The sequence below is a fragment of the Rhynchophorus ferrugineus genome, unplaced genomic scaffold (genome assembly GCF_030347505.1).
Source record: "Rhynchophorus ferrugineus isolate W39M unplaced genomic scaffold, kcgeb_rfMv2 rfM1, whole genome shotgun sequence".
In the NCBI taxonomy this organism is placed as follows: Eukaryota; Metazoa; Arthropoda; class Insecta; order Coleoptera; family Curculionidae; genus Rhynchophorus; species Rhynchophorus ferrugineus.
The window spans coordinates 20,104,285-20,119,224 of record NW_027472580.1 but is presented as its reverse complement, the minus strand read 5'-3'; the positions used below and the strand labels follow the sequence as shown (position 1 = coordinate 20,119,224).

Sequence of the window (14,940 nt, the reverse complement as noted above, 5' to 3'; positions counted from 1 at the left end):
GTCCGATAAAAGATATATGTTAGAATAGTCGAAATTCTATTAAGAATTGTGTGATATATGTCATATAAAATTTCTTTCTAATTATTTATTTATTTAAAAATCGCATGCCAAACATATTAAAATTAGTTATGCTACCATCCATTTAATTATTTATTATCCATTTAATTTTTCTTAATATAGTTCTTCATGTTCAGACCTAAGATTTCTGAATTAGCCTTTGATGGATGTACTCTCGCTGGTGTACAGTTTTCACATATAACTTAACACACTAGTTTAAAAGGCTTTTGTTTCTTCAAGCTCTTGATAAATCTATTTTTGTAGTTGTCTGTCTAGTGTGTGTTTTTTTCGCAAAACTATTTAATTTATTCACTGACCATTGGTACTCTTAGGAATTTGTGAATATTTCTTAAACATTTTATACACTTTTAAATTATTTTACCTAAACCTTCAAAATTGATACTTAATTTTAAAGGCTTAGTGCATTTTAGTACTTAATTTTAATATTGTTTATTAAATTCGCTTAATATCGCTTATTTATAATTAAAAATAACGCTATTTTGTAAAATGTTTATAAAATATCGATATTATTTTGGGCCGATGCCAATATTTTTAGTTTTTTGTTAAATATCGATATATTTTATTTATTATTATATTTATTTTATTTATTATATATATATATTATTTATTATTTATATTTTCCTGGTTGTTGCATGAGAATGTCGATATTTTATTTTTCTCCGATATATCGATAATTTTCTCGTAGGCCGAAATCCCTACTTTGAATCATATTGATACTGGATAAAGAAATCCAAACAATAGCAAAGTTGTATACTGTATTTGTTGTGAAGTGATTATTCATTTTGTCGTTCAAGCAAACACAGTATTTTTGAATATCATACATAGTTTTGCTAGTTCCTTCTTACTATTCTCTTTCCACTTGAGCTTTTCATCGCATTTTTCTTGTGTCTGAATTAGGGAGGCCACAAAGTTCTCTCCCATCTATTATCAATTCATTAAAGAAAATATAGATATCAAAACCTACGGTTTTTGAAGTAGCGTATCGAGCTTTTTTGAGATTGTTCCTTTCCAGATTTTCGACTGGAGGGGAAAAAGAGACCATATTGAGACCTAGTGTTCTTGAACTAGAGTATCGAACTTTTTTTGGGGACTGTCCCCTGGTCTTCGGAAAATATTTACCTCGAAAATTAGATCTCTTGCAAAGAAATATCTATATTTTTTAAAAGGTATTTTAAATTATAGGGTGTCCTTTTTAACAACTAGAATTTATCTGGACTGCACCTACTGTTTAGCGTAGTCTCCGAACGACGATCATCGGCATTAAGCCTACCGAGTGGCCAGTAACCAATTTGGAGATTATCTCGGCAACAGTAGGACCGTCCTGTTGCCTTTACTACTGCGCCAACCAAGCCGGCACATATAGATATTGTTAAAAAGAAGTATGGGTATTTTTTCGATGGGGTTTCCAGTATATTATATACTCCGTTATATAGATATATTTTTTAAAATATCGATATTTTTTATTGTGTTTGCATGGAGAGATTATGGCAATATATAAGTTAAAATTTATATTATTAATTGGTATGTTGTTTACATAAGCAAATATTCGTTTATTTACAACAACCAACGTTTTCATAAATATGTATATATGTATATGTAAAGATTTTTCATAAGTTAATGCTATTGTATAACATATAGCCTATGAATTTAAACTATATTGGTTTAAAATAATGTAGCTGAATACTAATGGTGCTAAATCTTTCTCATTTGTTTCTAGATAGAAACTGTCTAATTATATGCGATCTTACATTATGATATGAACCTTCTTAGAATTCTTTTAAATTTATTCTTCCATCTAGTCCGCAAATTATTTAAAACGTGTTGATAATTTTAAACAATGAACTTTGATTTTATTTTTGATTTATTTGAATAAATTCTATCTAATCCAGTTTGGGTGATTCACAATCGTTTACCTTAAAACCTGACTCATACGGCATGAACAATATAGTCAAGCATTAGGACTAGCAAGTAATACTGAATGTTTTGTGAGTTTTTGGCTGTCTGGTGTTAAATTGTCTAGGATAATGTCTGTATCTGTTATTGACGGCAAATTAATCAATCAGATGCAATCGGCCGTTGGTAGAGGAGAAAATAATCCTATTTTCTTAAAGATTTTATAAGCGTTTTATAAACTTCGTCAATACATTTCTTCAAAGCTGATAATAAAATAAGATAATAAAATGTTAAAAATATAATAGTCATTTGAGTAATTTTTATATAGTTTCATAATATCCTGATACCATACCTTGACATCCACATAGTTCAGATGGTGTCTAAACAGATTGTTATTTCATCACAACCACATAAAATATTAACTGAATTTTGATATTTTCGTAACATTTTAATGTGAAGTGTGCGAACTTACAGTGATTTAAATTGCATTGCAGCATAAACAATATAATACCCACTTAGAGAAACAAAAAGGCATTTATTTCGTGCCATAGAGAAATTTTCTTCAAATTAAAGATATAATTGATAAAACAGATAGGGAAGAAAATAGAAAAAGACATTTTCATATAAAAAAATCTAATTTAATAAACGAAACCATATGTAAACGCCTCAATTATCATGTTTCCTAGTCCTACATAAACACAATACATTCTCATTCACATTCATCACGTTTTTAATAATAATTCATATTAAAAAATGAACACTCAACAGTTGATGCGGTTCAATTAGAATAAAAGAACATTTGCTTATGTGTTTCGACAACACAAAAACTTGATGCAGATGGTTATTTTTAAATATTTTAACATTTTCGTACCAATCTGCAAAATATGAAGGGGTAAAGGTCCACACAATATGAGGGGATGATATTGAAGTGGTCAGGCCGAAGCATGAAGAAGGTCTCCACAGTTTACTTAATGGTTGTTAAATCAGTGAGAAATAAATTAAGTAAATAAAATCAAAATAATTTAAACTTCCTTTCAAAATGAATTTAAGTTCGAACGAGCTGTTATTACTATGGTGCTTTCAATTCAATATATCTTGAGGAATACATCTTATATAGCTTTATGCAAAAATCTTAAAGTCAATCTAACCCAGATCATCGCTAAAATTCAGTCAGATCTACGCGTAAAAAAATCGTCAATACCACACGCACAACTTGTGTCATTCATAATCTGAATGCGATTGATATTTTTTAACACCTTAACACCAATATTATAGACCCGGAATTGTTGTAAAATTACTCAAAGGAAAAAAATGGATATTATTTAAAATTAACAAGGAATAAAAGTAAAGATTTTAAGAATACTTTAGACATAAGACTTTAGAAATCTGACGCCAACTGAGGCGACACATTATTCACTGTGGAAAACAAAAATTAATAAATGTAAATCTGTGCTTGTGCAGTTCAAGTATTGTACAAGTATTCAAGTATTGTAGGTGTACCTAGATACTACAGGATTTATTATTTACACCAAGACCTTCAGATACCAACTGCCACTCAGGAAATCAAGTGAAGTGCAAGGAGGCATGAGGACAGACTCCATTCTCATATTAATATCGAAGTAATATAATCTTGTGTAGTATAGTGTAGTAGGGTACATTTATAACATAATCTACGTTAAAAATAATGACGATAACTGGGCTACGAATAACAATGGTCGATTGAAATGTTCTCTAATCATTTAAAAGATCCTCCCCATCTGATATGTCTTCAAATGGATTTATTCTATAAGAAAATACTATTAGGTAAAATAAACAAATAATAATGAAGAAATGTATACAAAAATTCTACAAAAACTACCTACTCCTAAACTACGAACTATTTTTCTACTCTAAATGAGCATACAATTCAAAATATTTATATTTAATGCAATATAACGAACTTAGTATCTGAATTTTAACCGAAATCGGCATGATTCCAAAATCCTGAAGAAGTCACCTCCTACCTGGTCTCTAACTGAAAATAAAAATATTATTCAGTACATTAGATTAAGTTTCGTAATAATAACTTAATTAATTTGGAATTTGGAAACTAATCCAGATATATTGGCTTTTCGGACACAAATTAGCTCAATGTGAGTGATAACAGTGGAATGTATAGAGTAAAAGTCTACTCCCATCCGATCTAAGAGTTTAGCAGGTAGTGCGAACTAAGAGTTTACCTCGTCGACAATAAGGTGCTATGATCGAATCTCGCTGGGGCTAAAGGTCGTTTAAAAATGTTTAATGTTCGCAAAAATTAAGTTAGTGTGTTGAAAGTCGCTAAATAATATAACAGTGTTGAGAGAGACTATAAATAATAATAATAATAAAATAATAAATACCAAAAGAAATACTTATTGCTAGCTGGACTGATTGTTGAACCACTAAGGGTTATAAAAAAATCGAAGTTTAGTATCGGAAGGAGAAACGGACTTATCCGGAGACTCCAAACATTTATGCTCTTAATTACTACTTAATTCTTAACTATAATAAGTTACGTGTGGTATCACGCTATATTGTTATCAAAATGAGGTCTACGATATTTCTATTAGCCATTAATAGGGTGTTTTTAATGCTTTACACAAAGAATTGTATTATAAATTAGATTGTAATAAGCCGATGACTCAGCTTGTTTTTATATCATTAAAAGCAATAGGAGCATGATATATGGCTGTACAAAAGTTATGACGTCGTCCATTTAAAATTGTAATGACCTTAATTGTTTTTTATACATATTTTCAATATTATTCATCATAATTTTGAATTAAAAGTGAAAAATCAAATCACTTGCCAATATTACTAAACCTAAAGAACTATATGTATGCTTTTTTAAATTATCATCATTGATACATAGCCTGCAGTGGGGGACAGTGTTTACTTTTCAGCTATATGCTGCTGTTGAAACCGCGAGACGAATATTCTTCAATAAATCTCATCGCTGTTGATAATGGGCCGTAACCATTCTGTCTATGTCCATGTCTTTTTCGAAATTGCTCGTCGAAATTGAATCCACTTCCATCCAAATGATGTCGATTCGCCACATAATTATGTGAGAAATAGCTTCAATTTCCAACATTGCATGACTTATGTATTTGTTCAAACTATTGCAATATGTATCTTTAGATTTGTTTTTTAGCTGTTGAACAACTGTGGCGTTTTAACCGAATAACTTCATTTTTAACACAATATCACATTTGAAAGACCTCAAGCGCATAGAACTACAAACGGTAACACTGTCCAAGTCTCGGACCCTTATAGAGGGATTGGAAAATTAAGCAGTCGGAAAAGCCGGATTTTAGTCCTCATATTAGTATTTCGTCTCTCCCAGACGAACCATCTCTCGTGGTCAATACTCTGCTCTTTTCTTCATTAATTTTCATTTTTTTGTCACTATTTGTATCAGCGAAAGTCATTTCTCTTTTTAAGTACTGTTCGTAATGGTAATCAAATATTTTTAAACGACTATTTTTATAGTTATACTCGTAACTGCATTAATAAACTGGTCGTAACACATGGCCTGAAAAGTCCCGGTTGTGACAAAGAAAACGCGTTTTTTTTTGTTAAAAATTGTCTTTATTTATCAATGTAATATCCATCAAGAGCCACACAATCATTCAAGCGCCGCTTTAAGAATTTAATTCCACTTTTCTAGAACGATATATATTTTATCTCAAAATAGACCTCATCCGTTTCATCGATAACCTCTTTATTCGAGCGATGTTTCTTACCGGTGAACATTTTTTTGAGATCCGCAAACAGCCAGTAGTTACTGGGAGCCAAATTTGGCGGCTACGGTGGATGTGGGAGCAATTCGAAGTTCAATTCATATAGTTTTGCCATTGTTTTGATTAACTATTCACACTGTGCATTGTCATGATTAAAGAATTTTTTAAAAATTTTTCTTCGCTATATGCGTACATTTATTTACAATTTAGGCCTTCAATTTCTCCAGTAACGCCATATAATATTCACTGTCGATGGTATTTCCTTTCTAAAAATAATCAATTAATATTACACTACGCACATCCCAAAACACCGGTACAATAGCGTTTCCAGCCGATTGTTATGCTTTTGCGCGCTTTGGACGAGGTTCTCCAGTAGTTGTCCACTCAGATGACGATCGTTTTGATTCCGGAGCGAAGCACTGCATCCATGTATCAGCCATTGTCTTTCTCATTGTCAAATGCTCATGCAACATATAACCAACACGTTTGTTTGATATCTTTAAGATGTTAGCTAAGTCGCGCAACTTTTAGATCATTCAAAATGATTTTGTCTTTTTTTTGACGTTTTTTGGTGTTACCACCTTATCTGGAAGTCCACTGCGTTCTACTTCATCGATGTCTCTATGACCACGTTTGAAGTCAGCAAACCAAGGTTTTATTGTTTTTTTCTGATTAAGTGGAGTCCTTATAACACTTTTCAAGCCATTACTTCGATTGAACGGTATTTTTCCCAGTTTTTGATCCATTGATTTGAAAATAACAAAAGTATTGTCACTTTTAGCACAATAACTCACAATTTATGAGTAGAACCATACAATTTTAACAACTTTCTTTTGAACGTTAGTATTAACTGAATGCAATGAAACTAGCGCCATCTATGTCCCAGGCTCAGAACTTTTCAGCCCATGTGTTATACGTCGTGTTACATTGAGACCTGTGGATTCTGACTGTTTCCATTCCCACGTAAACACCGAAATGATGCAACACTGAACTAAGACGCAAACTCCTGAAAACCGTGATTTTGTTTAGTTGTGTAGGAAATTACATTAAATAGGTACTAAAAAATTTATTTTATTAGAGACAAACTAAGGGCCAATGGTTCTTCCCAGATTCCTTTAAGTCACTGTAGAAATAAATACTTATATCATATGTAAATAAAATCTGTATTATTGGAAATATTCTCCATTTATCACCAACACTGTGTATACAGAAATTCAATTTATACTAATCAAATATAGCACGTTTATTACTATTACTCAAAATATTTGTTTATAAATAACACTGTTTATATACATATTATGTTCTGCTACTTTCTTTTTTTTATAACAATGAAGTAAGATAGATATGACATAAATATTTCTTCATAGTTTTCTTCACAGTACTAAGAAGTAAATTATAAAAAAGCGATCGTGTTTTCTCTTCCAACTCATACTAACAATAGCATGTTTATATACTTATAAATTATGTGTAACCACAAGGTCATTATATAATAAAACAACAGCAACATCTAGCATGATGTGTACACAGCCTGCTGGGTCTTTAACATTTTTAAAGTAGATTTAATTTTAACATTGAGATTATATTGTTCTGAAAGATGACATATCGAAATGGCGTAGAATTTTTAGTTCTACTTAATATAACTTTATTTATCTTATTATCTTATTATTAGTTCTTCTTATTATAACTTAAATAATATTTAACTTGATTTGTAAACAAAATAACAACAAGTTAAGTCCCAACAGTTAAGTCAATTTAACGATTCTTGGAATAATATTATGGACTTAAATTAAAGCCAAATAGCTGTTTATAAAAGAGCTCTAGGTGCAATATAAAAACAAAGCAGGCATAATTCTAAAAAAAATATCGAAACAAGACACTGATTCCACGACTTATCATTCTGGCGACCACACGGCAATATACTAACAACATAATGCGAATGTTACTCCAAATTATCTCTAATTTAGATTAATCTAGTAATTTCGAGTTACATACCGGCCATTTCCGCAAATGTTTATAGATAATATTATTGTTAAATCTTAACTAAATCGAAACTGTGAGAACGAGAATTATAGACACTTAATTATAATGTTGAATTAGTACAATTAATTTATTATAGCAGTTACTTAATATTAGTATTTTTTGTATACAAATGTTATATTATAATAGTAGTATTTGTATATTAAATTTGCAAATATCTAACTACAATGTAGTATATGTGCTATATAATCATAAGTGATTAAATTTACATTACTAATCTTTCATAATATTTTAGTAAACAAAGTTATATATTATAAACACGTGTAATGCCAGTGTCGTCTATACATGTGACGTTTGATTGGTTCGCGGAAGTAGTGACATGACTTAATTCATGTTATGCCATGGTGGTTAATATATTTGAAGTTAAAGGCACATTGCTCAAAAATAACAATTGACTTAATGAAAGAACATTTATTAAGAATTAGTTGCAGAGAAAAAAAAACTTATTACATTGTTATTAATACGTAAATTGAAAAGTCACCTGCCTGACACATAGATGGCGCTTCTAGAATTAAATCCATATGCTTTTTATTAGCCCTAACCCTCAAAAGATGCGTGTATAAATTTGACAGCTGTCGGATCATTAGTTTGTGAATTATCGTGATATTTTCCATTTATGTAGAGTAGGTAAAGAATTAGCCCTAATACACTTCTTGGTGGTACACTTGATTTAGCTTATTTTATTTTAAAGTAGTGTAGTTGTAAAGTAAAATGTTAATAGTTCAGTGTGTTGTTTTAGCAACATTTTCTGTAGCTTATGAACAAGGCCGTGATGCTATGCCTTATCAAAGACTTGTACAACATCGAAGAATATAGTTGAACATGCGTTTTTGCCTTCCTAGGCTTTTTTAATTATACGTACGTATTGGTATTGGTAATACATTATACTGCGCAAATTAATGGTAATGTAATGGTAAATATATGATCCTTGATACCCATAATAGATATGAAACTTGTAGGGTTTAAAACTTATGACATGGATATCGTCATAATTATTACAACTTTTGACATAGCACGAACATTTGTTGTGTTGCTATCGATATGTTAAAAATGAATATTTTGAGGATTCATTATTATTGTAAATTGGAAGAAAATGCCAAGTTTAAAACATGAAAGTAAAAAAAAAACAAGGCATTCATTACTGATGAGTCGTACCAATATGAATTAATCGATTTAAATAAATAAGTTCCTGAAGCTATTAAAGCATATTATATAATATTTTGTAAACAACAAAAGATCTATTTAATAACTGCTGAGTGATTATTATATAGGTCTATAATTACCACGTGTTGTTCTATTTTTAATTTGATTAATACTATAATAATATAAAGTATTATGAAAATACTTTATATTAGCGTTGAGAACTATCGACTTAAAATAGTCGATAGTTGCAAAACAGTCGAAGCTAGCGACTGAAAATAATGCACGGTCGACTGCTTTTTCCATTTATGATATTGGATGAAGATGTTCGAATCCTTTCCCTCTTTCTTATATTGTGAAAGAGGAAAGGACGGAGATAATTGTTTTTGTCATATTTTAATAATGTTAATTGCATTTTTTAAAAATTTTTAAAACATCTCTTTTTTACTTAACTTCTAACTTTAACTTCTTGTCTCTTTTCTTCTCTTCTCTTTTCTTCTAACTTCTTCTTTTACTAACTAAAGTAACCAACTTAGAAATCTTCCAAGAAAACATCCGGTTTTATCCAGCCTGGTTACTAACGTGACTAGGATCATTTTCTTTGATAGATTTTGCACTCTTGCCTAGGACAACCACAAATATTATAGAATCATAAACATAAATCTGCGACCATGCCCCAGCATGGATTTGAACCCGCGACTATCACCACTGTAGGTGGACCGTCCTGTCGACTTTACCACTGCGTCAACCAAGCCGGCAATCACTATTTTTAAATAACATACTATAATAAATATAGATAATACAATAGAACATGAACAAAACCTAAAACTAAAGATGTACAATAACCATAGATACTAAATAAAAACTAAACATCCACCTAATCATAGGAAAAAAAACTAATCCATGACATAATTGAAAATGATCGCACAATAACTGCAAGACCCTTTTTAAATAAAAGTTTAATTTATTATTGAAGGGAAATAATTTTAAACTACTATTCAAAAATATGATCATGTACAGCTTTTCTCCTGTGATATAATTCAGGTAATATCATTTTACGAGCTTGCCAAAAATCCAATGGGTTTTCTAATTTTTGTAAAGTTGTTGTAGGACCTGGTGTAAGTATTTTTTATTCTACCTACTTTTTTATTTAAATATCACCAGATGTCAATACATTCTTCGTCAGTAGCTGTATCTTAAATTTAGAGTTGCGAAACTGTATATATATATTTTGAAGTTAGAATGGAAGATATTTCTTTTGTGATAAATTTTTGTGTCGCCTCAGCATTATTTGTAATAAAAAATCCTGCTTTTTTTACATCTAGGATCTAAAAATATGGATTTCCCGCATATCGTGTTATTTCTAAAATTTTCAGTCTTTCTGGCAGATAGAAGAAGGTGAGGACTCTCGTTCAAAATATTCGCAAGCCATAGAACGTTTCGCTTAATGCATCATTCTACAGAAAAGTTATAAAATAATAAAAATACATTATAAAAATGATTTCTTACCTGCTGATAAAATAAGCCTTAACCAAAAAGTTTCGCGACCATCATTATTTCCTTGTATTTTTTTAATAGTCATGAAAATAAACTATTGAATATTAAAGAAGAGTTTTCCTATCACAAATAGTATTTAATAGATATATTTAGTATAAATGTTGATTATAGTTTATCACTTTTTTACAGTTAAGATTTATTTATGAAATGCAAAAACGGCTATTTTAAAAACTTCTTCAAGTGGTTTCGAATCTAAATTTAGTTTTCAAGATTTTAAGAAAGAAGTTTTGACAGTCAAAAGGCTTGAACAAAATTCGAGATAGTTATATACTATTATTTCCATAAAAACAAAGGTATTTTACTTCTTATCACTCACAATTTTATTCTTTTTGCCCAATTACATTAATAATATTGAAAAATAGCGATCCAAAATACTGCTATATTAATGTACAATATGTTGTTATTTACAAGCAAACTACAAAAAAAATGAATAAAACCGAATATATCACATATAAATCTATGTAAGCATAAATTCGGCACATTATTTTCAAGGTCGCGGCAAGGACGACTGGACGAATGTTAAAAATCAGTCGAACGAAACTAGTAGAACCGAAAATAATAATTAAAATAACACAACTGAAACACTAGTTAGTAAATAATAATAAAATCAGTCGGACTGAAAATAGCCACTGAAACAGTCGATAGTAAAAAGTAGTCAGTTACTAAACGGTCGATAGTCGTTTTCAGTCGATAGTTGACACCGTTACTTTATATTATTTTATTATATTACACTTATGTAATTGTCAGTAGTAATTGATTTGTTTGATTATTTACTCTTTTGTAATAAAATAAGAAGCAAAATATATATTCTAGTAAAAAAATCGGTTATTTAATAATTAACTACGAATATTACGTGAAATGCATGTTGATTATGTTTTTAGATTCCCATGTGAACTGGTCCATTAAAAAGTCCCCGGCCTACCATAGTATAACACATTTTTGGCAAAATTAGTTTTTTTACTCAACATAATTCCCTTCAAGACAGCTTTTCGATACCATTTTTGTAGTACGATTTTTCCTTTGCTTCAAAATAGGTCTCAGTTTCGGGGATCACCTCTTCATTCGACGAAAATTTATTCACAGCGAGCATTCTTTTGAGATCTGAGAACAGGAAATAGTCGCTGGCGGCCAGATCTGGAGAACGCGGTGGATGAGGAACCAATTCGAGGATCAATTCATGGATTTTTGCCATCGTTTTCACTAACTTGTCACACGGTGCATTGTCTTGGTGAAGCAGCACTTTCTTTTTCTTCAAATGCGGCCGTTTTTCACCGCTTTCGTCCTTCAAACGGTCCAATCACGCTATGTAATAGTCGCTGTCGCTTGTTCTTCCTTTTTCAAGGTAGTCAATGAAAATTATTCCATGCGCATCCCAAAATACGAACGCCATAACCTTGCCATTCGACTGTTGCGTTTTCTCACGCTTTGGAGCGGGTTAATCGTGTGTAGTCCACTCGGATGACTGTCGATTGGACTTCGGAATGAAATGATGGAGCAATGTTTCATACATTGTCACATATCGACGCAAAAACTCGGGTTTATTACGCTTGATCATCTTCAAATACTGTTCCGAATCTTCAACTCGTCGTTGTTTTTGGTCAAAAGTGAGCTCGCGCGGCACCCACTCGCGTGAATGACATGATTACATGTTCAGTTGATATATTTAGAGTGTCTTCTATTTTATTTAATTTCAATTTACGGTCATTCAAAATCATTTTGTGGATTTTTTAAATGTTTTTGTCGGTAACAACCTCTTTTTGACGCCCACTGCGTTTACCGTCTTCGGTGCTCATTTCACCACGTCTAAACTTAGCAAAAAGAAAAAAAATTGCTTCAACTGCATTTTTGCCCTTCAAAAAGCAATATTTTATCAACACGCGAAATTCTTTTTATCCATTTTTTTTCACAATAACAAAAGTTGCTTCATTCAAAATGCTATAATGTACAAACTAATGATCTGACAGCTGTCAAATTTGTACATGCATATTTTGAAGGTTAGGGTTAACTAAAAAACATATGGATTTAAATCTAGTAGCGCCTTCTATGTGTCAGTCCAGGGACTTTTTAATTGACCTCTTACATGGGGATATTGTCTTCAAGGGGTGTATAGCCTGATAAAACTAAGATAACCAGGACTTGTTTCTTTCTCCTGTCTGTTTCTTTACAGTGAAATGCCCTGGAAATATGAATGTTGTTGATTTGAACAAAATATAATTTAAAAAACAACGATTACTTGATATTGATATAATGCTTCAAGCATAATGAAATATTCGTTGAAAGTCTTGGTCTGTATAAAATAATGCTATGTTCATATCGAAGCGAAATTCTTCTACATTTTCGAATAAAAACCACAATACGATGCTTGACATTGAACGATTTTCTCTCGGTAATTTATCAAAAGGTCACAATAATGAGATACATTGCGCGCGAACCCTGCGAAGCGTTCGAGAAAAGAAAAACGAACAATGAAACGGCGATAAAGCGCTAAGCATTCCGTTTACTTAATACCGGGTCGGCTTTAAATTGGCAAAAATTCCGCTCGTACTGATTCGTGACCTATGCAAAGCCATCCGTAACGGATCGGTACAATCGAAACATTAGGAGCGACGCTTCGTATAGAACATAACCTTAAAAACAAATAAAAACGTACGGGTTGGTTACCTCGAATTGGCGAAATGACATAACGGTACCGTCGGTCGTTACGTAAAGTGTTTGCCGGCCGTTTTTTTCTTTTGTGTTGGCCAAAATGTTCTTTAACGATCGTTGGACGTAGATTTAATAGCCTAGGCGTCGGCCCTGATTAGAATAAGTGTAGCTGGTCTGATACATTAGTCATAATTGTATGTTTTAAAAATACATCAGATTCGAATTATAGTTCGGCGATTATATAGCGATAAATTAATTTAAAATGAACTAGAAATAGTTTTAATATGTATTTTTATTACTAAAAATAAAACTACAAAAAACCATGTGTAGGTTTATTTTAAAACCCAGAACGTAAAATAAAAATTATATTAAATAAAACGATATGAAATAATCCAATATTTTAAATAAATAAAAATAGAGATCAAAATAAATAGTATAACAACTATTTACACAATAAATAAAGCAAATAAAGCGTGCGAAATCTTGATGTCGATATGGTCGGGTGATAGGGCTGAAAACAAAATGGATACGTACCCCAGCAACGAATGTCCAATGACAAGGGTGAATTTAGCAATATACGTGAAATATAATTCAAGTCTAACGCACTAGCTTGTACTGGCAACTAAATCAAGGGGTAAATAATTATGCTGGCGGATTATAATATTGCTAAATAATAATATCGATAAATAAATGTATGGACAAATACTGATAAACGATGTTATTGATAATCTCAATAAAAGACGATGACAATGGTAGATAATAAAATGATGGAATAACCAGAATGATTAACAATAATCTTGGACCATACTAGTTAATAATATTGAGTGATAATCATTATGGATAACAGACAATACCGGTAACTAATAAACATATGTACACTGCACAAAGGGGAAGGTAACGAACGATGTACCAGCTTATGTCCTAACAGTAACAATAAAGGACGTGCAATGAGATCAAAGGTTGCAAAACTTGCCAAGATTAAGTGAAATACTCTGTAGCGACCTTGAGGCATGTCGAATTTTATATCGTGGAATAACGGTCTACAAAATACCCAGAAATATAATCCCAGATGTTGAACACGGGCGGGGTGCCAGCAGCGCCAACTAGAACCCGATAACGAATAGCTAGCGGCAACCCCGAGACGTTTATCTGGGATGTTATCGAAGGGTATTTCGATTCATTCAGTGCTCAACCATCGTTTGGTTTAGACGTGTCACCATCGACTGCCCAAGCCTTATCAACAGGTAACTCTGCTGCCATCCGTTTTATCATTTCTATTTTTATATTTTATATTACTTCAATAAATAATGGTCACATAATGTAAACACCACTGTTTCATTTCGTTTTACCTCCATTCACCGAGCCACATCATTTACCCTAAAACTCAAATAAATAATCAATACTCCTGTTTCTATTGTGGACTCCCTTCTTTTAACTTATAATAGCTATGATGAACGCGTAATCCGTACATAAAAGCCAGCAGAAACCACTCTGGCGTTTATGTATTCTTCAGGTTATCCATAGGTTATAACTGCACATCAAAAACTCCGACCACTTTGGCGTTAGTTTCTGGTTTATACAATTCTTATAATTTATATTTAAAATTGCAACCATAAAACTATTATCTTTGATTTGCCATAATTTAATAATTATTGGGAACATACGACGATTCGAAAAAATAAGAAAAAAGAGATGATTAAAGACAGAAAACTGGAATACTGTGTGAACAAACTCACAGTTTGTAGAACCTGAGATCGAGTGGGTAATATAATGAAATTATCGGTGATTCTTACGGTGGATACTTCTAATGCCAGGTAATATAGAT

At 31.4% G+C, this 14,940-nt stretch overlaps 1 protein-coding gene and 1 long non-coding RNA gene across 2 annotated transcripts in view; one reads left to right on the top strand and one right to left on the bottom strand.

Moving 5' to 3' along the window:
- The window catches only part of yellow-b, a 52,820-nt gene that overhangs the window by 28,716 nt on the left and 9,164 nt on the right, over positions 1 to 14,940 (top strand). The window lies entirely within an intron of this gene.
- On the bottom strand, positions 3,848 to 13,731 carry LOC143205814 (uncharacterized). The gene is made up of 3 exons (XR_013007934.1): positions 13,650 to 13,731; positions 6,662 to 6,741; positions 3,848 to 3,985 (listed from the first exon to the last, which is right to left on the bottom strand). It is a non-coding gene; the product is annotated as an uncharacterized LOC143205814 (long non-coding RNA).